At 36.9% G+C, this 22,883-nt stretch overlaps 1 protein-coding gene across 1 annotated transcript in view; it reads left to right on the forward strand.

Annotated features, from left to right (window-relative positions):
• Positions 1-13,042: 13,042 nt before the first annotated feature.
• The window catches only part of LOC6031468, a 110,876-nt gene continuing 101,035 nt past the window's right edge, over positions 13,043-22,883 (forward strand). Inside the window, exon 1 of the mRNA XM_038250511.1 lies at positions 13,043-13,419. The gene's annotated coding sequence lies outside the window, so the exon portion shown is untranslated. The remainder of the gene's footprint in view (positions 13,420-22,883) is intronic.

Consider the following 22,883-nt stretch of genomic DNA (forward strand, 5'->3'; position numbering starts at 1 on the left):
TAACGCCAAACTGATTGAAATTCTCAAACCAATTTTAGAATCATTCTTATCCATTTCTTCTTTGATCTTCATTCGATCTAGCTCAAACAATAGTAACTTCAATATTCTCAAATTAATTGCAAATTATTTCACTTCATGAAATCTCATAGTTTGACATAACTTTAATTTATTCCTTCTTTTTGAGTTTCAATCTTCAGTTGAGTAGGTTTCTAGTTTTCAACCCAATTGATACTTCAAAACTGATCGAAGTTCTGAAACCGATTCTCATACCTTACTTGTAATTTCATTTTCAACACAATTATAAGGCCGTCAGGATTTGACTTCAACTTGAATTCTCAAACTCATTTGAAAACTTTTTTCTCTACGTTTTTCTTTTTTTTTTTTTAGATGTTTACTTTAGTAAACTGTTTAATCATTTCAAGTATTCTTAATCCTCCTTCAGGGTCAAGATCAGCGTTGTTGGGAACTTACGCCCAATAACCTTTCATGTATTACACAAAAATAATGTTTGTAAAGCCAACAAAGTTGGGGCATTCACCAACTGTTTTTTTTTCTTTTCTTATTTTTTTTTTTGCTCTGTTTAGCTAGTTGGGGCATTCGCCAACTTTTTTTTCATTCAAACTCTCTTTAGCTGGTTGAGGCATTCGTCAACCTTTTTTTGTGTTAGCTCTCTTTAGCTGGTTGAGGCATTCGTCAACCTTTTTTTCAGTGTTAGCTCTCTTTAGCTTGTTGGGATATTCGCCAACTGTTTCTTCAGCTCTCTTTAGCTGGTTGGGTAATTCACCCTTTCACATTACCACAATTACTCCGCAATACAGTATACTCACCTACCGACTGCGCCATGTAGTAAACGTAAACAAGTAATCAAAAGTTTGCTTTTTCAACTCTTCCAAAGAACTTGAAACAATAACACATCCGTCATCTACAAATTTATCCAACAGAATGAATCATGCAAGAGTCGCGCTCCCACTCTGACGGCAAACGTCAAACGCTGTCGTATCCGCTCACTCACCTCAAACGTCAAAATTTTCTCTCGCAAACAATTGCAGTGATGCCAAAAATACCCGAATGAATTAAAAAGTCTGCAAACGAACCTTGTTCTTATCAACATCAATTTTGCTGATCATATTGATATAAAATTATTTTCCTATTTGTCCTGTTCTCTACAGTATGTTTGAAAAAACTCTTTTTTAAAATGAGGAAATTTAACAAAAAGTCATATTTTGGGTAAGCAAATTTGAAGATTTTTGGACGTACAATGCCGTACTTTAAATTCACGTACAGTGTTGCCAGATATGACATTTTTTTCGCTTGATGTTTTAAAATGCATTTTTAACCCTTTGGAGGAGCACCTACGGGAAAACCGACTGTTGCATCCGGTTGCTGAGAGTTTTTTTTTTAACATTAAATTCAATTGAAAATTCTTGGTAAATTGAATATTTCTTGAGATATATTGTTTTAAAGTTGGAAAGTCCTGTATTGTTCAGCTAATGTTTTGCTTATTCATCCATTTTCTACAATATATTGCGTTAGAGCACAGTAGGCCTTGAAAGGAGAATGGGCAAATTTGTATGGGAGCTGGTCCAAGGATGTACACGAACGGGACCAACTTTTTTCGAAAGATCTCACCGAGACATGAAAAAAAGTCTTCTGGACCAACTCTCTAAACCCCGGGGTTCAAAAGTTACAAGTTGTTGAAGTTTGAGCATTTTGGGTTAAAATGTACAAAAATCGTATTTTTGCTATTTCTAAAATCATTTATAAAATCTCTGTTTCATTATGGATTTTGATTTTCTTGACTTCATTCGACGCGTATCAGCAAAAACTGTGAGTTCTGATATGTCTTAGCATGATTGAAACATGATTTCTCTTGTTTTTATCCGTTTGAACCGTTTGTGCAAGAGGCATCCCATTGAAACAAGTCGAAACTTCAAGGTTTTGAAACCGGATCCGACCCAGACTGCTTCAGTGAATATGGAAGGCTTGAGTGCAATGTTGTAACAACTTATTGGGATGGTCTGAGTCATCCGAGAACTCCTTGGAGTTGAGACCGGTGAGTCTACCGCCGTAACAAGCAAGATGTCGGCGGTTTTTGACAACGGATCATACCCGCATGGCTTTAGTGAGTATGGTAGACTACTATGCTGATGTGTTGGAGTGTCCTGGGTTCTCCTAGGACTCCCTGAAGTTAAGATCTGTGGGTCTACTACCGTAACAATCCAAATGTCGACCGGTTTTGACAACGGAACATACCCGCATAGCTTCAGTGAGTGTGGTAGACTACTTTGCTTATCTGTTAGGATGTCTTGGGTCATCCAAGGACTCCCTGGAGTTATGATCTGTGAGCTACAGCCGTAACAAGCAAGAGGTTGACGATTTTGACCCGGAACATACACGCATAGCTTCAGACAGTATGGTAGACTGCTTTTTGATGTGTTGGGATGTCTTTGGTCATCCTAGGACTCCTGGAGTTTAGATATTTGGGTCACTGTAACAAGAAAAAGGTCGATGATTTTAACCGCGCATCATAACCGCAAAGATTCAGTGAGTATGGCAGACTGTATTGCTGTTAGGTTGGGGTGTTCTGGACCATTCCAGGAGTCCTTTAACAGCCGTAGACCTACAGATCATAACTCCAGGAAGTCCTTGGATGACCCAAGACATCCTAACAGATAAGCAAAGTAGTCTACCACACTCACTGAAGCTATGCGGGTATGTTCCGTTGTCAAAACCGGTCGACATTTGGATTATTACGGTAGTAGACCCACAGATCTTAACTTCAGGAGTCATAGGAGAACCCAGGACACTCCAACACATCAGCATAGTAGTCTACCATAATCACTGAAGCCATGGGTATGATCCATTGTCAAAACCGCCGACATCTTGCTTGTTACGGCGGTAGACTCACCGGTCTCAACTCCAAGGAGTTCTCGGATGACTCAGACCATCCCAATAAGTTGTTACAACATTGCACTCAAGCCTTCCATACTCACTGAAGCAGTCTGGGTCGGATCCGGTTTCAAAACCTTGAAGTTTCGACTTGTTTCAATGGGATGCCTCTTGCACAAACGGTTCAAACGGATAAAAACAAGAGAAATCATGTTTCAATCATGCTAAGACATATCAGAACTCACAGTTTTTGCTGATACGCGTCGAATGAAGTCAAGAAAATCAAAATCCATAATGAAACAGAGATTTTATAAATGATTTTAGAAATAGCAAAAATACGATTTTTTGTACATTTTAACCCAAAATGCTCAAACTTCAACAACTTGTAACTTTTGAACCCCGGGGTTTAGAGAGTTGGTCCAGAAGACTTTTTTTCATGTCTCGGTGAGATCTTTCGAAAAAAGTTGGTCCCGTTCGTGTACATCCTTGGACCAAATTTGCCCATTCTCCTTTAAAGAAATATTGAACTAAGGCAATAAAAACACAGATTTTTGATCAATGTGTTTCTTCAAAAGCTTCAAAAACTTCAAAAACGATGATTTTTATGATTTTAGAACTGCCTTTGTTTTTTTGGACATGCATTCAATTTGGAACATTTACTTATTTTCCTTTTGAAATTTTTGAAATTATTTCTTTAAGTTTCAAGGTCTACTGTGCTCTGACGCAACATATTGTAGAAATTGGATGGATAAGTAAAACATTTGCTTAGCAATACAGGACTTTCTAATTCAAAAACATGATATCTTATGTAATAATTATTTTAATCTGAAGTTTTAATTGAATTTAATGAAGTAAACTGTAGTCGTTATAGAAAACACTAGATTACTGCAATTTAAAAAGGTACGCAAGCAATTATCTTAGACTTCGGTCGACGGTTTTGTTGGGCTTTTTTTTTAATTTTGATGAAACATTGTGTGTATTTTTTATGACCAAAGAAGTCAATTGCATTATTAGTTCGTCCGTACAAGTCTCCATTTTTTTTACAGAACATTTAAACAAAAAAGCTACTAAAATATCGCTCTTTATATAGTTTATAAGTTATTTTTAAGGTATCCCTTTTGTACATGTAGGATCTCCTACATTTGAAATCACTGAATAGCAAAAGCTACAATATTTCATGAATAAATGAAAATTGCTAGTATTTAAAATTGAGGTGAAAAGTCATCGATTGTGATTGGACACTCAATAATATTTTAACTGAATGAATGTACATGGAAAAAAATCTGAATAAATATAAATTAAAAAAAAAGCTACTAAAATATTGAAAAATCTTTATCTTGATAACGAATTTTCTGATCGGTTTGGTGTCTCCAGCAAAGTTGAAGGTATTGCTTAAAAATTTCAGAAAAAAAAATTTCACTCAAAAAAAAAATCTACTGTTAAATTTAACTTTTTCCACAAAAAAATGTTATTTTTGGATTTGTTGTACTAAGTTTAGGTGATAAAAAATACCAATTTTGATCTATGGCACAAGTTGGTCAAAATTCATTTAGAAGTGATGTAAATTTCAGTATGGTGCACCGTTTTCGAGATAATGCCACCATATTTGATTTTTTGTTGACAACGTGACTTTTTATGCATATAGAAGTCATGACCAAGCTTGGCCATCCCTATTATATTTTTCAAAAGTATTGGATTTTTTTTTATAAATTTACTTCAAAGACATTGATTTTCTGTTTTTTTTTATTTATTAGTTTAATTTTAAAAAGTGTTATGGTGGTTACAAAAGGAATTAAAAAGAAAATCTAGATATAAAAGAGGTATGTATTAAGAAAATCACTAAACTTTATAAGTTAAGTATTACATAGGACATAAGAGGGGTCTGACAGTTGTTTAAGCTCATATAAAAATTAAAAAAAATAATGTAAATGTTTGCATTACGTTATAGAAGAACGCTCCTTAAGGGCAAAAATCTATTGAAATAAGATATGTTTTGCTCTGTTTTGGATGCCTTGAATTAATATTTTAGTAAAGCAGCTTTTAAATAAAGCTTATTGATCGCAAATTTCCTAGAGAATAAGGCGTACTTCAGGTATGAGGGAACATTCAATTGGTATGCATCAGTCGTGACACAGATATAGTTTACGGCGCCGGATACAGCGATAATTGACGTTTTATCAAGCGCTCTGATAGCTGTATAGAGCATGACTCCTTCTCCTCGAGCAGCATTTTTCAAGTGGCGCACACGCGGACGGGACGGGGACATCGTTCATTAATATTTCAACGATTTTGTTCCACCTTTTATTGTCGTGTGCTGCGAGAAGAATCAAGAAGACGACGACGTTTTGTCTGTGCTGAATGAATGCGATTGGCACTTGATGATAATGAAACAATGAAGGGAAGTGGTATAAATCGCTTTCATTATTCCATATTGTCTTTACATCACTCGTCTTTGAAGCTGTTACTCGTGATCTGAACATCTGTAATTGTGTTATTCGCTCGAGAAATTCTTTGTATTCAGAATAACTCAAACGACGATATAATAGGGATTTCCAAATCAAGCAAAGCGTATTACAGAATCAATAGATTAACTGCCGGATTTTGCTTACCTCAGCAAAAATGTGTCGACTAATGACTATTCAGCAGGAAATATTGAATACTGAGTGCTGTTTTATTCCGCAGACGTAAGGGCCATTTCCAAGGCACCTGCGGTAGACAGAAGGGAGAAACGTATGAACGTGCCAAATGCAAAATAAACATATTTACGAAGGGTTATCTGGCAGAAAGTGTAACATGGGGTGTGGCCATATCTTATTCTATTTGATCAGTCATCAAATAAAATCACACATATTTTCAGTACTTGGATATTCTTGTTGTAGTGCATTTTATATTTTTTATAAATATATTTTTAATGACTTTTGCGATTAATTAAATGTGAAAAACAAGTGGTTGTTTGATTTTTTTTGATCTGCAATAATCCAATTTTTTTAATAAGAGACATTTTTTATTGCAGTTTTGGTAATTTTTCCGCAACATTTATTTCTAGAGGTGAAGTTTCAAAGTTAATTCCTTTTTAACAAACGAAATAACAAACATTTTTTATTAACTTTTGTTTGCAAAATAACTGAAGTCTGAATATGCCAACCAACCCTTGCTTTCATAGGAACAAAGATTTCTTATTGTCTGTTTCTCAATTGCTGAAAAAATTACACGCTATGCTTTTAATATCAAAATAAAAAAATGCATTGTAAAGAAGAAATAACTTTTTGTAGTTCCGAACGCAAATTTTGAGGAATTTAAGGAGGTTATAAAAATCTAGTTTTATCTTGACTTATTTTGAGCACTCTTTCCACGCTCTCTCCTTGCATCGTATTTTGTTCGAGCGATACGACGGGCATTTGGAGGCTGCTGTTGGAAGAGCAAAAAAAAAAACGACAGAGTAAATGTGCTGCTGCCTCTTCCCACATACATTCGTATAATATGTTGCACATATGAAGGTGTATCCGCGTGTCTGTCCTCAGTCTGGCGTTCTCTGGCCATCCCGGGTAGGGCACCAGGCGGGACGCGACGGAATTATAACACGGTCCCCGGGTGATACCGACGACATGCGGATTGGAAGCCAGAGTCCAACTTGTTCTGTTGTCCCAGCAGCGCACACACTGACACGTTCCATTGCAGTTGTTGGGCACTTTGACGATGATCATGAGACTCATGAGAGGAAACGGATTATGGTCCACCGTAAAGGAAGGAAGGTGTAATACACTCACCGGCAGCGTCTCGATTCATTGGAAGTTGGTACCTTTTTGCCTTGAGTGTGATTCGTTTATTCAATATCCTTTTATGAAAGTATTTTTTTTACAGAAAATCACAATTTAGTAAAAACAACTTTCATTTTATACTTTTGAACCTTTGGTTTCATATCAGATGCTCTATCACTCAGTAAGAATTACTACATCAATCGGTAACGCCACTGAGTTTGCAGCTCTAGAATATCATTTCTGTATGCAATTTATTCGATTTGTGTGCGCACACCGTACATGTTGTGAATCGATTTTTTTCTCCTAATTTACGAACAGACGAAAAAAGAGCAATGCAAGAGAACGGTAAACAGCATTTCCGGTTCACACATTGCACACAGTGAGTGGGTGGCACGACAGGGGGTTCGCAGAAGGTTCTTTGATCAGCTCGACTGAGTGCTTTCACACATTGCACGGGGAAAACATTTCTGAATGATGTTTTTCTTCGGGATGGAAGCACGGTGGAGAATACGTGTTTAGGATTTTTGCACTCATATCAAAATACCTTTAATTTGCTCTAATTGGATACTACACAAACATTTTAGATATTATTGAAAAACATTCAGTGATATAATGATGAAGCCATGTATTTTTGATTCCGATATTTCAAAAACAATATCTTATAACACAAAATTATTAAAATTACACAAAAATCATTTTTTTGTTTATATACAAATATTGAAGCGGCTTTAAGATTATTTTTTGAAAAAATGTAAATTTGATACACCAATGGCGTTTAATTTAAAATGCTTTTTTTCTTAATGGCACTTACGTCACATAGTAAAATAGATGAAAGTTATTGATTTTGCCGATTTTACATGTTAATTGCTGTTATAAAACAATGCAATTTGGAAGCTTACACATGTTGACAGTAGCTGAAATAGTAATGTAAGATATAAAATTGAGTTTTCACATGGAATTTGAAATTAGCCATATTTATTTTACTAAAATAACATGTACATTGGCACATATCAAGATGATGGTATCGGTTTCAATGGATTTTAGAAAGAAATCTAAAAAAAAATTTAAATTTAACATGTTGCCAATGAAAAATGAAGACTTCCTGGATCGATTTGAGTATAGAACATTATTAGTGGTAAACCTACTGCCCATGATCACATAAATTTCCAATATGCATTTTCATGGCGTTTGGATCAAAATCGTGTGTTCTTTCAGAAAAGCCTAAAGCATCCAGTACTTTGTTCTAAGGCGTCCAATTTTCCCGGGTTTTGAATTTCCCGGGAAACGGGAAAAATATTTTTGAAATCCCGGGAATTTTTTGAAAAAGTCATATGTTTTCATAATATTTGATAAGTTTTCAAGCTTAAAATCATAGGATAAGCTTAATAATAATAATTGGTGGCAATCTACACTTCAATCTAAACAAGGACGATAGTTTTTAAATAACTTAGCCTAAGGGTGGTTCATGGATATATGAAAAGACAAAAGTGTGAAACTAATGACTTTTCAGTATCAAGGTGGACTAGCTCATTCCTTTTTCAGGGCAGAGACCATCTACTTACAGGTAGTCGTAGACCGAAGCTACTGACTACTCATCACTCAGGGTCGGCATTTCTACTCAGCGATTCAAATGAGACACGGATGAAATAAAAATCAAGAACCACAATTTTCTAACTAAAACGTGTATTTTCTGGATAAGTGTAGGGTGTGGGTGTGTGGGGAATGTAAGGCACTTCAGGGGCAACGTACCGTTCAGCAGCTGGACTCGCAGCGAGGCTTCGCTGACTCCACTCCAATCCTCGAACGCCTTCGGCGTTCACCTGCTCCAAGGCCGGTCACAGGAGCGCCCTCGACTGTGCCGCCGCGATCCCGTGGGGGGGGGGGGGGGATGTCGTTGAGCTGCTGGTTGATCGTTGACTTCCGGATGGCTTGAGCTGCTGCTGGGTTGGGCTGGAACGCAGAGGTAGGCCAGCGGGCGTTGCTGGGCCTACTTGCGGCAGGCGTCTTCCCTCAGTGGCGGATTCGGCAGCCCCAGAGTCCACTGTTTTGGGCGTGCCGAGAGGGGATAATCTCCTGGACGATTATGGCGCCGCGCGCCAGAGATTCGGGTCGGTGCTTGACGATAAAACGTAGCCAACGGCTCCTGCGCACTCACGAGGCTAGGTTCACCGGTTCCCGTGTGCCGTCGCGCCGACGGAACTAGACTTCCGTGTGGGCACTTCCACTTCCGGAAGGCGAAAACGTACACAGCACAAAGAGGACGGTACTGGTACAACGGACACGACTAAACACACGGACGCCTGAAAGGCAAAAGAGGCCGATGCTAAACATCGGCGGGCCAAGAAGACATTTTCCCGCTCGAATACCAAACGGGAGGGGAAAAGCTCCATTTTCTTTTCCACCCAATTCGAGTAGTCCTGCCCTATCGCTGTCAAGGACTATCTCGTTACAGCGGCACGAAAACCCTTCTACTGCCATGTATTGTGTGATGTTGTATGTACGGAATCAAGTAGAAAAGTGAAGGTTCGTTGAAGAATTGTAACCAACGGTTACAAGTGTTCTATTTCGTTTGCATCAACCGGAATTTCAAAGTTCTATGACCCCAGAAGCTAGCCTGAAAATTTGAGCTCATTTGGTTAAGGTTTAGTTGCTCCAGTTTTGATCTGAAGTTAGTATGGAACTTGAATCAATTTAATATGGAGAATTGTAACTTTTTACATGTTCTTATAGAAAATTTCCCAAAACCCTATCAAATTTTCCTATTCATAGGTTTCTTATAGGTTTTGATCCGGGGAACAACTTTGTAGAACATCGCAAAGTGTTTACTTTTTTCGGCAAAATTTCTGTGATCTGTGAACTAAAATTTAAAAAAAAATCCCTAATCTTATTAGGGATTTTTTTTTAATTTTAGTTCACAGATCCACAAAATGCCTGTCGCTTTCAATATTTTCAATTGAATTTTAAGTGTTTTTTTTTTTTTTTTTTTGGAGACTGGGTATAATATTTATAATTTAGAATTTGAAAAAATATCATCTTAAATTAAAGCTGATATATGCCAAATACAAATTTTAATGCTTCAAAATCCGTATTGATTACTATGTATTCAACTATTTCTACAACCAAATCAGAATTTCCAGACCAAAATTTGTTTTTTTTTTCAATTTCGGGAATTCCCGGGACAAATTATGAAAATTCCCGGGATTCGGGAATTCCCGGTTTTGGGAAAATCCCGGAATTTTTGTCCCGGGAATTCCCGGGATGGACGCACTACTTAACACGTAGCGTTATGTGTTCAAATGCGTTTTTCTTAGCTTGCTGTTTTTTGCATATGGATCATTCCATCTGAAGCGGAACAGCATTTGAAAATTACCTTCTCCGATCCTGCTCAAATTTGGCAGGGCTGTTGGTACTATCAAAACATGCAAGAATCCTGAATTTCATCCAAATTGGACCACCCCCTTCATTTTTGTACCTCCCCAAAAAATCGACTTTTTGGCGATTTTGGAGCGAACCACAAATCTTAGATGGTCGGTCTTAGACTCAATTTTGAAGAAAACTGGACGTAGAATACATTTCCGTGATCAATTTTTTTTTATTTAATTTATTTTTTCTACCTGTATTACGCAATTGAAAACTTCAAACGGCCGTATTTGACCTCACCATCGTATTCCCCGGACAATTTTAAATAAGAATCACTTATCGACAGAAATGAATATGTTTCGTTCCAGAGATATCGAATTTAGAAGTTTTGAGTATTTGAGATTACCTACATTAGCTTCATTCGCCGCATCTGCTAGATGCACAAAGGCGGGCTTGTAAGATGTAGTAAAAGTAAATCTTTCCCTGTTCCTGATGAAAACACCCATGAAGAGTATCGGGGCCGGCATTTACACAGCGGATTCAGTAACAGAATCAACTTAATGTTAACATGTTAAGGTTAAATCCCGAAATAACCGAGAGTACTTTACTCATGGGTTCATCTTCAAAAAAAGTTCATCTATAAAAAAAAAGTACCGGTACCGAGACTCGAACCTATTATCTTCGGCATATTGAACCGTGCCTTTGCCGTATGGGCCACCACTAAGTGGCGGTCATGTGTCCATATAAGCCACTCAATAGGATGAACTGTTCCAATGAACGAATGAACACGTGAGAGGACTATACTCTCGCAAAATAGCACTTTCCTCTCGTTTCTTTTCGTGAGTACTATCCCCTCGTTCATAACTTTGGGTGCAGTTATGTTGGTCCTAGCCGAGATTTGAACCCCGATCTACCACTTGAGAGGTGGAAGCGTTACCACTGGGCTACACAGAAAAAAATATGTGAATTTACTCGACACGGAAAAAATGAATCACATGTGAACTCAGTTCATGTAAACTTGAGATTCGACGTAATCGGTTGAATCACACGTAAAATCATGTTTTTACGTATAATTTGTTGCAAATTTACATCAAATTGCATTTAAATTTAAAGGTTTAATGACGTGCAAAAGTGTTACATCATAAATGATGTAACATTCGGAAATATTTTTTTGTGTGTACGTGACTCGGTATGATGTAGCAACTCTCCTAAAAAAATACAAAAATCATTTACTATAACATTTTAAAGTGCTCTTGACGTCAACATTTTTAAAAACCGAACGCATAAAATTATCAATATTGATCATTGTCCTAAGTCCAATCCTTGTGAAGTTACAGCGAATTTCAAAATACAAATCGACGTCGTCGTGCTATCTTGTTGCACCCGCCATTTCGACGTTCCGAGAAAAAACGCGTTTTAATGTTCGACCTTGAATAAACCAAAACGAAAGCACGCAACTTACAACAATTTTCAGGGAGTGACAAGATAGCACGACAAGATTGAAACTTCTTTCATATGTCAAGTGACAAAAATCCACGGAGTTTTTTCGGATTTCGTTGAATATCTCAGGATTGAAATCGAATTTTGAGGATCTGAGAAGGTCAAAAGTTGAGGCAATGTGAGCTGCACAAAATGGCGTTCTTAACTCAATTTGGCCTAAAATGCACGTACGACAAGTTAGCACGACGGTGACGAAATGATGAAAAAACAGTGGTTTTGGTTATTTTTTGGCATTTTTTTTCTTTGAAGCCTGGAAAAAAAAACTATTAGGTACTTGAACCAAGCAAAACTAAGAGGCATTTGGCATTCCAAAATGCATTGGATACAAAAAAGGTTAGTCACAGCCTAGATCTATACTAAGGTGTCTCGAGGATTTTTAAAGTTGCTTATGGTTCATTTGTGGGTGACGACTTGAATTGCCGGAATTTTTTTTAATTTGGCAAGCACTAAACCAGTTCCTTTTTTGGAGTGGTGCTTATTTAATGATTGCCAGACGGAAGTATAAACTTAGATTCATGCTTGGTTTGGAAATGAAAACAGAAGTGACAATTTTGGGTTGTACTTTTTATGATCAATTTTTAAGGAATTACCTATATCAAAGCTATGCACGTTTCTGAATTTAATGGATTTGTTCAGAAGATTGGTGACAGTTAGGGTTGAGGTATTGTTTTATTCGACTCTGATATCTCAACATGTTAAGGTCTTGCAACGTAAGGATGCGTGAAGATGTTTATTACCAGTACGTTAAGTTCTGGAGCAACATTTGAAAGGGGTGTTACGACATTGCTCTACGGCTTTTTGTCCCAGTTAAACGCGTGTTATGAAAGGCCGTAAGAGCAATGTCGTACCGCCCCTTTCAAATGTTGCTCCAGAAGTGTTTTATCACACTTTTACATTTCCTATTGAATGGAGCAGCATGGCACTTCACTCGCAATTAAAGTTCTCCATCATCCGTTTCTTCCTAGCTGGATATTTCCGATCCATTATTTCAGCCGAGAATCCTCCGACCCAACCTCCTCCTACCCTCCCCCTCCAGACCCGGGTCGAATCTGGTGGATACTTTCACTCCCGCTGTGCGCTATGATTGCATCATGCGGCACAGTCCGATATCGGGCAAAGAACCGCCGGTCGCTACCATGCTGGGCAACCCACTCGGTGTGGGGAACACACACAATTTGTCTGCATCACCAGCAGCAGCCAAACTCCGGTATGCCGACATAACCTAAAACGCAAGATGTGCAACCGCTCTCCTCACGTGCGCTCCGATCATTATGCTCGCGCTCTCAACTAAAGAGAATCTAGCATGTTGCTCTCTGTTTACCTCCTTGTCCTGAAGTCGTTGCGGTGTAATCCAGTGCGGTGCAATGTCCGAACGCCCTCGCCGAGGGTCAGTCTCTCTCACCATTGCTCACGCGAGAGAGAAGAATGAGCGGTTATGCTCTCCACAGGACCACAGCCGGTGAGCTTTTATGTGCGACGACGGATGCAACGCTGCTCGCAAGAATGCTGTGTGTCCATCCAGCAATCCAAGTATGCTGCGTTGAGGTTCGCATTGTTGGTTGGTGCGTGGTCCCGTGCGGTCGTGTCTTGGACCCTTTCTTGGCCTACTACGACGGTCGATTGATCGAGCGCGCGCGCATTTTTTTCTCCCGAGTGTTCTACCGCGACGCGTTGTACTACTTGTTGAGGATAGTGTGTGGCCTCTACTGGGGTGACTTTTCGGACTTTTGAAAACTTTTCCAAGTTCAACGTGCTCTAGGATTCCTTTTTTTTTGGCGCGCGCTCTCTCGCGTGTTTGCGTGCGTCAGTCAGTGTGTGACGACAGTGACTGTGAAGCGTTGGCGTGAGGATTTTTCGCAAGCTTTGGGAAGGAAAACTTTTCCCCCGGTGTTGAGGGAGTTCGTGCGTGGGGGTGAGTGAAATCATTGTTTTTGTTCTCTACAAAGTATACCGTACAAACGGTGCTGAAACGGATTAAGTAGTCCCCCCCTTCTTTTCGCACGAAAGCTTTTATCGGCAGTGGATTCGGTGGTCGATTTTTGTTTCGGACTAAATTAGTGAGTCCTTGGTGGTGGGTGACCAACTTGCGGAAGGGGTACCCTAGTGCTAAAGTACGCAGGAAATTAAAAACGCTTTTTGATGGTTTGTGTGAGTGTGTGTGGTAAGCCTCCTTGGGACCGTAACTTGGTCGCCTCCACCCAGCAGAGCATAACAGAGTTTTATTAGCGTGTTATTTACCCTCGGTGAAAATACCAACAAACAAATAATGTTTTGAATATTTCACGAGCCACCACCTGGAGCGGATTTTTTCACAGTGGGGGGCGGGTAAGCAAGTGTTGAAATATTTGCTCAAAAGCTGCTGCTGCAATTTTGCCTTCCCCCTCCCCCCCTCCTTCTCAAATTGTGGTATGTGTCAACAGAAAAGTCAATCTTTTACACGCTTATGCGGTTTAATGGGTTATTCCCGTGCTGGTGCTGCTGCTGCTGCTGAGTCGTCGGTCGTCGGTGGCTTTGAGGTGTTGAGGGTGAAGGGCAAAAAGAAAGCACCGAGAAAGAAAAATGATGTTTGTTCGCGATGAAGAGAGAGTTTTTTTTGGGAAGTTTGAAAAATTCATATTAGCATACAGCGTAGACAGAATGATGGTGCGTGGGGTTTTGGACATTGTGTGTGTGGGGGTTTGCGTTTGCGGCACGTGTTTTTGGGAGGCTTTGTCGGCATTAATTTCACCCACTTTTAAAGGCAGCTAACGAGAAAATTATGTTCGGGATAACAATGAAGAGTCATAATTAATTGTTTTGAAATAATGTGATTACGAAGAATTTATATGCTTAGTTAAATTGTTCCATGATATCACCTTAACAAAGCCAGTGTTTCGTGTTTCCGAAGCCTCGATTATCTGAAGTTTAAATAACTATCCGGAGGATTCGAATGTCGGATAGTCGAATTTTTATTTTTTGTTATTCATAATATCAATTTGAGATCAGCGACCCCATATTAGGCGGATTGAGTCGTTGATTGCCCGTTACACCTGTAGTAACTGTTGCAATGAAGATTCATTGATCCATTCAATTCAACAAACAGTGTCCAATTTTTAAGCAATGTGCCCAACGTTTGGCTCGGCAAGCCATTTTATCCGGGCCGCAACGGTTCTAGTAGATTAAAATTAAAAATTTCAAGCCCACTTAGGCCGATGCAAATATTTTTAAAAGTTTTTGTCCCTCGGCTCTGGCCGGAGTCGAGGAAGGGGGCAAAAAATAAAAAAATATAAATATTAAAATAACATGCCATAGTTTCAACATTTGCATGGAAAAAGTGTTTTAATAGTAGTTTATGCAACAAGTTGCAAAAAGAGGATTTTTTCAGCAAGAGTCGTACATTTATCCAACGAGGTTCGCCGAGTTGGATAAATACGAAGAGTGCTGGAAAAATCAAGTTTTGCAACGAGTTCCATGCAATATTTTTTGCAATTCATTCAAATTTTCATGTATTTTGTCAAAAAATCGTTTGAATCAAAAAAATGTTGAAAAGTGTTACTTTTCGAAACAAGTGCTGAAAAGTTCAACTTTTTAGCACCCATTTGAGTGCTGAAAAGTAGAACTTTTCAGCATTTATTTTGAAAAGTGTTGCTATTCGATTCTGTTATTTTTGGTACAGAAAAGTAGGCTATTTCGTCGTTCAAGAATGACAGGAAAAGTAAGTCGTTTCACGACGGAATTGCAAAAAATGTATTTTACACTAGTTCAGTTGTTTTGCAATAAAAGTTTTCAAAAAATGTAAAATTTGACGAAAACAAAAGTTTTAGCGAAAAAAAAACTTTAGCGATAGTAGACATCGAAAATTTTCAAAAAATCAAAGGATTTTTAAATTAACCCAAACATGCTAAAAATGATTCTAAACGCAGGGGAATTCATTTTAAATTGATTTTAACTAATTGCACTTAAATTTTCATAAAATATTGAAGTTTTTTGAAAAAATATTTTTTTGCCCCCTGATTTTTCGGGCCAATTTTGAAGGGGGGGGGGACAAAAACTTTAAATAAAATTTGTACCAGCCTTATGAAAAAAATAATAATAACAAATTGTTACAAAATGCATCACCACAGTTTTGCAACTGTCACAAAGTTGCAAGATATTTGTAAATATATATTACAGATCGGAAAAAAGGTATAAAATTCAAAACAAAAATTTTTTTTGGTGGTCCAAAAATTCAAAATTTGCCTCGAAATTTATACAAGTATTGTTGATGCTCCATTTTTTAAGATGTTGAGGGAAAATCTCTATGGTATCCACAAGATTTTTGTTCTTCAAATTCTTCGTGTGTTCTCATTTTTATTGGGTAAAATGACGGTAATAAGTAGTGTTAGTGAAATTTCACGATTTTGCGGACAGCGTGAAATCCGCGAAATTTGGCTTTATCCGTGAAATCCCGTGAAATTTTATGTTTGTGTGAAAATGTAACGATTTTTCTCGAAATAATTCATCAAACTCAAAAAGGAATAAAAATAATTTTATGAACTACTGTAGAATTAAGCGAGTGAACACCCTGGTTTAATTACTACCATAGAAAAAGTGATTTTTGACAATTTCGTGGACGGCGTGAAATTCTTAATTTTTATCAATTTTCTCAAAAAAAATTTTTAAGCAACAACTTAATAAACAATTCATCCATAAAGACTATTTAATTAAATTTTAATTTAATTTAATCACATATTGAAACATATGATTTTTTTTCTGAGTCCTGTTTAAGTTTAACGATATTTGATTACGTGGGTGGATTCTTCCCATGAAAGTTAAAAAATACTTTTTTTTGCTTTCTTTTCTCATTTAGAATAAAAATTTCGATTTTTTTTAAAAATATATCATTTTTGCAAATTGATTTCAAGTTGAGTTTTTGAAAAGTGAGCTAAAAACTTTAAAAATATGTTTAATGGGCTAAATGTTGCAGGAAATTCAATTTATTCTAACTCATTTGGCTTGACAAGATTGTTAAATCTTGCTTTGATATGAATTTCAATAAAATATAAAATGATATAACAGAAATAAATAAGTGAAAACTTTTTAGCTATCACACTTCGAAAAAATCGTGTAATTTTCTGTCTTTTCAATGCACATAACTGGAGCGTCATATAAGACAGAAAATTACATCTGATTTGAATATTACATGAGCCAACCATCAGTCGATATGGTCGTGTAAAATTACACTAAACGTAATTTTGGTTGGAAACCATTCCTATTGGAATTGCATTATCATTATAAGTAAGAGAAAATACATGGATACTGAAATTAATCATTTATTTGAACATTATCAAAACAAAACGAATATTTTTCATGATTTTCGCGACACTTGGCACTTGGCCTGGTTCATTCTAGCTCTCCGGTTCCGGTTCCGATGAACTCACTTCCTTGACGGCTTGAAAACCCCGAAACTGGCCATCTTCAGCAAACGAAGTAAAGCAATTTGGCCACACCGTTATTTCCATGCTGCTTCTGGTTCCGGATCTTTACGTGGTCAAGAGGTTTCTCCACCTTGGAATGTCACGATTCTTCGAGCTTGTCACGGATTTCAGGAGTCAATCGACATGGCCACTTTAAACGTGTACGGTGGCACCAGCAACCGTTCACTTCCGCATCTCTTGGGTCTTGGCCAAATCTCGTAGAATACCACGGTTCTAGGCGCTACAAAAAGTGGTCGTGAGTCATACTGATCTGGAACATTTCACCGTCCAACAGGTTATTCAACTTTTTTTTTTTGTTGATAAAATGGCCTGAAACAAAAAAGATCACTTGTTATATTCCTGGATATTTTGCACACAATACTCCCACCTACCTTTGCCATCGTTAATTATGTCTGCTCAATTGAAAACTGATGGAATTCCCGGCCAAATCAAACAATATCAAGACAAACGGTGGCCTACAATTCTGCAATCACCGCAAACACAACAATCAACATAGCGGCCGTCACGTTGCACGGTCAAGAGAGAAGCATCAAGAGCACGGGAAATTGAGGCAAATCACACAGAATATTACATCAAAAAACACGCTCCAGCTATGTGCATCTTATAAGATGTAATATTAAGTTGATATTGCTTTATTATTAGGTGTTCTTAGGTGGGTTGGATTTTCTTTGAAATTTAGCAATTTCGGAGCAAAACACACGCAATTTTACATCGAAAACTGATTATCATGATTAATAATTACGTCATATTGGCAATTCCGTTCAATGTAATATTAATCATTTTTTAGTGTGATATATTTCTCGCATATTAAAAAAGCAGTTCAGTAAATGAGTATACACGTGCCCTACATTTTGCTTCAAAATATATATAGAGCCCATCTATAAACCAGGTGGAAACTTTTATGAAAATTAGGAGATTTTTCAAATTTAGTGTTTTTTTTTTAGTTTATTGAAGATATTAGCATAAAAAGTAGTTTCTGTGATTTTAACATAGGATTTTCAGAGTTATTTTAACATTTTTTACGTTCCGCGAAATTTGCGTGAAATTTGGTGTTTTGAAATTGAGGTCCCCGTGAAATTTGCGATTTTCGAGCGTGAAAAATCACTAAGCCTAGTAATAAGGTCATCAGTTATTTTTTAGAAGAAAAGTGGAAAATATAATTTAAAATTGACAGCGGAAAGAACGCTAAAACTAGCGATAAAAGGCGCTATATTCTCAGCTTTCAGAAAAATTACCAGGAATCGCTACTTTTCCGCTGGTTTGGAAACCGGTCAAAATTGATCGAACCAGTACAAAAAAATACTGGTTCAGTAAAAAAAATCTGTTTGAGGATCAATTTCACTAGAATCAGCGATTTTTTGCTAGATCAGAAAAAGCTGCAGATTTCCAAAATCAACCAGAAGATATTTTTGTTTCGATCTGCCAATATGAACCGGAAGATTCTACTTGAAGTTTATTTTGTATTTTTTTTCTTCAGTGGATTTACTCGATTCTTATAGCACATGCAAACTTTGTTCCCAACTTTGAATTAATCAGCTGTTGAAAGGTAGTCCTCATCTCAGCTTAAGATTGTTACTTCACACAAGTAATGCTTAAAAAATGAAATAAATGAAATAAAAAAAAAATGACGGAGAAGATCGTTTTGGTAGATTCGCGAAAAATCAGTTGGCCTGGAGGCTGTGCAACAAACGAAAACAAAATAAATATCTGGAGAATTGGATGATTTTACAAGTAACATTGAAGTTTCTCAACGAGTGAAACTTGGTTGGTAAAGTTTTCAAAACATTATTCTGATTGTTTTTACAAGTTTGTAAACGAATTCCCCTTCGTACTATTGGTTTTGTTTACTTAAGCGTTGGAATAGTTGACTTTTTTGATAATCCAGCAAATAATTAAATTTCAATTGAGTGATTAATTCCACTTAACTACACAAATTTTGCTTCTTTGTTTCACTCAATTCAAAAGCTTGTTTTGTTACGTTAATAACCTCTGCACAGTGGTCGGAAACGCAAATTTAGCAGGAATAATTTATTTCCGCTTCAGGGATGCATTTTCGAGCTTCGGTGTCTAAGAAGCATTTGTTAAAAATGAAATTCTACATCTTTTGGTCAAAACGATATTAGGGTGGTCCAAAAATTTCTAATATTTTCAAAAACTATCTTCGCTTCTAGATGAGATAGAGGTATACTTTCTTCAACAGTATTGTAGTACTAGCTATTTCAAACAACTTTGTCGAAGACACCAAATCTCTATCTCTTAATCTGATCATTCTACAGCATTTTATATGAAAAGCAGTAGGGTGGCCCATCAAAAAAGTGTTTTTATTGCGTATCTTTTTGTATTATTTTGGCAATTTTGGTGTCTTCGGGACATATTTAGAGCATAAAAATACGCGTCTTTTGAAATGTCAACGAAGTCGCTAGGTCATTTTGGTAAAAAGTTACAGCGTTTTTAAAGTTTTTAATAGGCCTTTTTCAAATGTTTGTATCTTTTCGAGGGGGACACAAAAAATACGCTCCACGGTGCATCTGAAAGCTCAAAACTTCTTCTTTAATATGAATATAACATCTCAAAAGGGTTTTTCTTAAACCCAAGTTACAGCGATTTAAAAATAGTCATTTTATGAGATTTTGTACCATGCTCTATGAGAAAATTTACATGAATATCGCATTAATCAGTATCAAAACTGCTCTTAGTGAGCTCAAATGCAGGTAAAATTGGTTTGTGGACAAACGTGGTCGAACCTGGTTTTTACAGCAACTAGGGTGGTCTTAGATGACCTAGGGTGGTTCATATTCGTTCACTCTTATAAGATATGAGAGGTGAAAATGGCAACTGTCATTTTTTCCAGAGAAGTAGAGAACTTCCTGAAAACAGCGAAAAAATTCGCTAGGTTTTCTGTTGTTAGACATTTTTGGTTGGTGGTTTTGATTTTGGTCAGCTGCTGTTTTTAGAAATGCTGAGTTACAGAAAATACTGGGCAAATCACCATGATATGGTGATTCCTAGCTTAAAGTTTAATTAAATAAGCAAATACTTGGTTTGATTTGTTTTTAGCGACCGTGAGAGTTTAGTGATTGCATTGCTGCTGCTGTGTTTGATATAACCTGTGTACTTATTGCACAGTTGATAAAGAATAGATTAAACAACTTACAAAAAATACATTTTGTTTAAAAGAAGTTGATCAAATGATTTGATTTCAACCAATCATTAAACTTTTCCTTCGAAAATATTTTTTTTTACAGTGCATCTATGCTCTTCACACTGTGTTTGCATATGTACCTCTGTTCACTGCACCCAGACCAGGCACGTTTCGCATTATAACGACCTGGCCAGAAAGCAAGCAGCAGCAGCAGCAGAGGTAGATTTCCTGCGGCACGTATGACGGATGTCATTTTGATGGGGGAAAAATAATGCACAATATTGAAAAATAAATACTTGCATCATTTGCTTTGTTCGAGTGCGTGCTGTATTAATTATTTCTGATTTATGGATTTAATTCTACCCTCCTCGCAGGGCTTTCGCATTTCGCAGAACGATGTTGGAAATATTTTTTTTTTCATGGCACTGATATGGCATTGTTGTAACATCAATGTTTACACTTTTCATGATTACTTTTTGACATTGTTGCGTGCTAAAAAACAATTGATATCAGTGTGGAAAATTCAATTAGAAATGTTAAGTACAACATTGTGATTGTTTAAAAAAATATGTTTTTTTTTTAATAAACATGGATGTGAATTAATCAACTATTGTTTAAACGCAATCATCAAAAACCATTGATTCTATTTAATTATGGCGATTTCATCGTTAAACATGTTTGTTTTTGCAAACCAATAAGGATGAATTGAACGATTGTATCCTGGGGAAAATATATTCAACTCTTCCATCAGTTGATTCCATGTAAAATATCTTTTCAGCACATAAAAAATCTATATTCCAGGAAAATTAATAAAGCTCTTATGCAGTTATTGGAAAATCCAAAATAATAATGATTGAATTGAGTATTTTAAAATGAAACCAAAATCATTTTTATTATCTTTACATGCTCAAACGATTTGTTTGATAGATTATATAAATAAAAAGTGACAGTTCGTCACTTTTCAGCTTAACATTGTCAAATCTACGGGGTACAAACTAAAAAGGGTCTAATGAAAAAGGAACCAACCACGAGAGGTTTAGTGTATATGACTTTTTTAATTAAATTAAATGGATCTTGAAAAGTATGGCAATATCGTTCAAGTTTTCAACCTGTTTTTTTATTATATCAAAATAATGTATGCAAATTTAAATATGTTGATACATCCTTTATTGATAGCTTCCAGCATCACCATTAAATCAACAGGTTTTTGTTTTCACATCAAAGGATAAAAAAATCATCCCCAAACAGCCCTTGGCCAAAGCAAAATGTTTCGGTCCAATGAACCCATCATCGCCACCGCCGCCTCCGTCGTGTGCCATACCCGTTCAAAGGGGGCCGTTTACTACAAAGTTGCCCTAGAGGACGATGACGGCTTCGGCATAGGCGTGACACGGCAAAAGACCCTGCCAGGTTCCCGTCCCGACAAAAGAGGCCCTAAAGATTTAAAATTATACAAGCCATTCTGACGAGGCTCAACGTCGCTCCATTCACGAGAATGTGCGAAGTAGATGTTTATGGCCATCAAAAGTTTGCTGTTTCATGCGTTCCGAAAATCAAATTAAGATGTTTCGCGCAAAACCTACCCACTTCCGTCAGAGACAAGCGGACGCGATTTGTTTTTATGTTTGAAATTCATCGTTGACACTACAACGCTAGCGCAATCTGGCGAGCGATAGTCGAAACACAAATCATTTAGTGGATGATTGATGACACTACAGATGTCACATCTGGCATTTCAATATTGTTTCACGTAAAACAATTGATCAACATGGTTTGTGAATGTTGATTGATGAGCCATTTCGTTCATCATTTCACAAACTTGTTGAGAATGGTAAGGGACCTTTGTCGAAGCTGGTAATTACAGATTGCAATGTCGAAACAGCGCCACCGCTCACACGTGTGAGCTTTTGCCGAACTAAATTTCGTTAAAATTTGTAAATTTTTGACGCCCTTTTGAATTCAGCACCACTGTCTCGTCTCTTTTTCTATGTCAACCACGCTAGCTGCTAGCTGGTTGGAGTGTACTATTTTTGGGCTGCTCTCGTGTATAAAGTTAATAATTACATTCCAAAGTGGCGTTCGCGAAGCGCGATTCTGCTCTAAAGGAACGTTCCACCGACGGAGCATAAGTAAATAACGTTGAAGAAATTTGTTCAACTTTTTCCCGAGTGACTTTAATTGGCACTTTTCAAAATAAAAAACATAATTCACTGTTCATGACTCTTCGAGTTTGTGTCACTTTAGCGCATGGGTGACGAGCCGAGACGGCCCACATCCGGCTGCTGGGCGCGTAATCCGGATTATGAGCATTATCCTTTCAAATCATCACACCAGCCAGGCTGGCTCTGGGGGGAACCCCTTTTTGTTTTGATTCAAGATGATGGCTGATGCTGTATTCCTAGAAATATGTTTATTAAATTTCATCGGATTAAATGCAATAGAATAAATCTCCCTGGGTACTACAAAATATGATCACTTGGTTTGTTTACTAAGATCTAAGGTCGATACAAATACAGATTTACAACATTTGCATGATTTTAATAACCTTAGGCTAATGCAAATATATTTTAAAAAAATAATTGAGCAAGAATTTCAACTTATCAATGAAAACCCCATTGGAAAGTGAATTTTGCATCCGTACAATTGATATGCAATCATTAGTTTTCAAAAAAAAAATAGGTTTGACGAATAAAACAATACTTTGCGAAAAAAAGAAGTGTGAGTATAATTTGTTTTTTTTTTTTTTTCAATTCATCATTAAGAAGATTATACAATTCC

The sequence above is a fragment of the Culex quinquefasciatus genome, chromosome 2 (assembly GCF_015732765.1).
Source record: "Culex quinquefasciatus strain JHB chromosome 2, VPISU_Cqui_1.0_pri_paternal, whole genome shotgun sequence".
Lineage (NCBI taxonomy): Eukaryota > Metazoa > Arthropoda > Insecta > Diptera > Culicidae > Culex > Culex quinquefasciatus.